The following is a 3,101-nucleotide window of genomic DNA, read 5'->3' as shown; positions in this document are numbered from 1 at the left end:
GTTACTGGGTAGTAGGGCTTTAAATTATAGAAAATATATTTTTTACTATAATATTTATAAATATTAATTCTGATTAATTAAATGGTTTGGATTTGGAGGAGGTCTTTGCTAGAAAAGGGCACACAGAAACCTTTAAGAAGATTGAAACATAAATGTGTTTAAATGTAAAAGTATCAGAATTAACAGGCTATTATTATTTTCAATTAAATGGTACAAAACTCAATAAAATACTGTATTTTGGTAAGTAAACTAGCTAAGCTATACTCTCGAGACGGAACTTCGACTATTTAGGTAATCGCCACGCTTAAAAAACTAAAAAACCGGAATGAGCAAAATATACAGTTTACTTAACGATACAAGTTCCCCAATATATAAGACATAATTTTATAAAATTTACTATACAAAAAGTCATAGGTAGTTGTTTGGAACAAGATGTTGTTTGATAAATTAAATTAAAAATACACATTTGCAAGCAGCCGAGAATCAGTAGCAAGAGTTGAAAGCACTCAAAACTTTTCCATTTGAAGCTATATACAGTCACGTCAAACTGGGACAAAGTGATATTAATGACGTGACGTGACGTGACGTGACACGAGATCGATACAATCAATCACACCGACCACTCCCGCTATGTCATACTCATAAAGGTTTAATGATAGACACCATAAACAATGTGTCAAATTCCTATACATATAAAATACTAGCCGTTTCGCGCCCGCTTTGCTGGACGAATTAAAATAAATTTTATGTTTCATTATTTTTTTTTTTTTCATATTTTTATTATTCTTCTTTTTAACTTCCCGCTAAGAAAATTGAAATATTTCGAACATCGAGTTTTTAACAGATGTTGACGTTTAGAGGTTCTAGGAAGCCTCTTTTGTTTTTATTAGCGGGAAAAAATTTCATAAAAGTAAAACAGAAATAAAAAAATGAAGGAACGTTGGAATTAAAACAATAAATAGCCATAAACCATCAAGGAAAATCCATTTCGCATCGAATGGTGGTAGTTTCATGTCGATCCGATCAGTGGTTTAAGCGTGAAAGAGCCTCAAACGAACACCATTTTCTTTTTATATATATATAGATAGATGTGTTCTGTGTACATACAGTTTTAAAAAAATAAAGAAAAAATATTGTTTCTGTCACCATGGATATTCTTTAAATAATTTGATTTTCGAATATCGAAATAATTACGTGAATGTAGGCACAGGAGAGGGATAAAAACGAAATTCATAAGGGAATTATTGCTACGCTAATGCGGTTGTTTGAGCGTTACGCTCCTAAAATAAACAATTTGCTTGAAACGATTTACACGAAAAATTACGTTTAAATCCATCGCAATAAATCCACCACGCCGCCCTTCCCCGCCTTCCACACGTCCGCTAATGAATAAATTAGCGAGTGAGATACCGGCATAGCTCGAGATGAATCTCGCCAATAAATTAAATATATTTTTCTTTTCAACTTAAAACCCCCAATTTTTCTTTACGTTATTTATTAGTAGAATGTTAAAAGCAGTGTTGGCCAAGTGGCACTTTACGACTCTCATCCCTGATGTCGTAGGTTCGATCCCCTGCGGCACCAATTGACATTCTGTCTATGCGGCATCTAACACTCGCTCAGCGAAGAAAACAGCCTGAGAAACAAATCTCAAACCCAAAAGTTGACGACATGTCAGAATTAGAAGGCAGAATAAAAGAAAGAATAATCAAAGAAACCGATGTAATTATATAGGATTGTAGCACTACTTTATTATTTTTTATTAATAGAATTCTAATTAAATGTTCACCACCGAGTTGAAACCTATAAAAGGCAGTAAACAAAAATTATTTATTTATATGGGTTGTTTGGGCACAAACAGAGAACGAAATAGAATACGGAAGTCCATCCGTACATAATAATTACGGGGTGCCGGTCTCTATGGCAACCACGAGATTTGAGGCCACTTCTTCAGAGTACCTATGAAGAAATTTCACATAATATATTCCTTTGAGAGCTTCTATTGCGTGCGCTGCGTTCTAAAGTTACGCAAATACAATGTAAAACAAAATGGTCCTTCTAAAAAAGTCCACGACAGCATGTCTTTTTAACATTGACTTAATATAACAATTTAAGGTAAATGGAATCTACAATTCTTTTTAATTTTGGACAAAATTTCCTTATTTGATTTTAATCTTCGTAACCGAATCAATGTTTTAAAGTAACTCCGCAGCAAAATAATGGTCGCGCATATATGACGTCTACGAGTCTCTTAACGCGAATATCACCGCGAGGTTAAACTTCTACTCTATACTAATATTATAAAGAAGTTTGTATGTAAGGAATAAATTAAAAAAGCTATTGGACCAACCAAATTATTGTTTCCTTTATTGTGCCATACAGGCTTTATTAGAGGTAAGGAGGGACGTAACTATCACGTATATATATATATATTTAAGGTCCTTAAAGGTAGTATATACAATGCGGAAATGTTTGGGAGATTGGGGCTGCGTGTGCCAAATAATCACACTCGGCGTGGTAAGCGGTCGCAATTGCTTTCAGTGCCTCGAGCGCGTACAAATTTACTCAGGGATTTACGCGTGTCTTGCGCACCCTGAATGTTATTGCATGTGAGACGGATATATTTAGTTGCACACTGGCTGAATTAACAAGAATTGCATTATTTATAATTAGTTATAAGCATTGCATTATTTATAATTAGTTATATATTTAAGTTTAAGATATTTGTTTAGTTTATTTTTCTATTGTATTAGTATTAAGGTACTGTAAAAGTAGGAAATAAGAAAATAAATAAATATTTATTTCGGAAACATTTCAAAAAAATAAGTTCTGCCATTAGAAGCAGGGAGAGTCCTATAGTAATTATATAAGATTCGTTGACCATGACGTAAAGCACTCGAGCTTTCTAAATAATTAAATAAATACCCGAAAATAGTAGGTGGTAGGCTCTACGTGATTTAAAAGAATAAATTGTACGTTTCTTTTCTTATAAGGTAAATACAGGGTATTGAATCGCAACTGTATATGAAATATTTGAAACTAAATAATAAAGTAACGCTTATTACAATGTAAAAACATTCCTCGTTATATATTTTTATTGT

Source organism: Pieris napi, chromosome 16 (assembly GCF_905475465.1).
Source record: "Pieris napi chromosome 16, ilPieNapi1.2, whole genome shotgun sequence".
In the NCBI taxonomy this organism is placed as follows: domain Eukaryota; kingdom Metazoa; phylum Arthropoda; class Insecta; order Lepidoptera; family Pieridae; genus Pieris; species Pieris napi.
The sequence above is the reverse complement of the archived record's forward strand: the minus strand, read 5'-3'. Positions refer to the sequence as shown.